Genomic DNA, 580 nt, shown 5'->3' on the forward strand with positions numbered 1-580 from the left:
CCCCAACCCTGAGTGACTCTCTTTCGCTGTCTTTAGTGGCCAAGCAGCCCCTGAAATTTACTTCAGGAAATATTTGAAGAAGCTTAAGTCAGGGTGGCAGGGACCAATACAGATGTGGGATGGTTCTTCTCAGCCCAGCCCATCTTGATTAAGACAAATGGAGGAGTGCACCCGCTGGGAGATAGGATTCCATTGGCCTGGAAGCCAAGAAGAATATCTAGAAGCAGATGGATTGACATATGATCCAAGGCATTCTGAAGCCTTCCATTAGATGGAGAAAGTCAATGTTCACTTGCTTTCACCTGGATGAGAACGTAAGTGCCTTCAACAAGGCTTTCTCATGGAATCCCTCTAACTTTTTTCTTTCCCTCTCCCACCACTCTAAATATTGAGATTTGATTGAAAGGATATAAAATTAAAGGGAGAATTTGTACAGTGTGTAGATGATTTGTTAATTAGTGAGTTAAGAAGATTCTTTCCCATTCTGTAGTGATTATCTACAGCCCTCAGGCAAACCAGCACAGCAAGCTGCAGGTTGTGTCTCTGCAGCTGGCTCTTTGATTGCTTCTTCTCTCCATTT

The sequence above is a fragment of the Geospiza fortis genome, unplaced genomic scaffold (genome assembly GCF_000277835.1).
Source record: "Geospiza fortis unplaced genomic scaffold, GeoFor_1.0 scaffold41, whole genome shotgun sequence".
NCBI lineage: Eukaryota > Metazoa > Chordata > Aves > Passeriformes > Thraupidae > Geospiza > Geospiza fortis.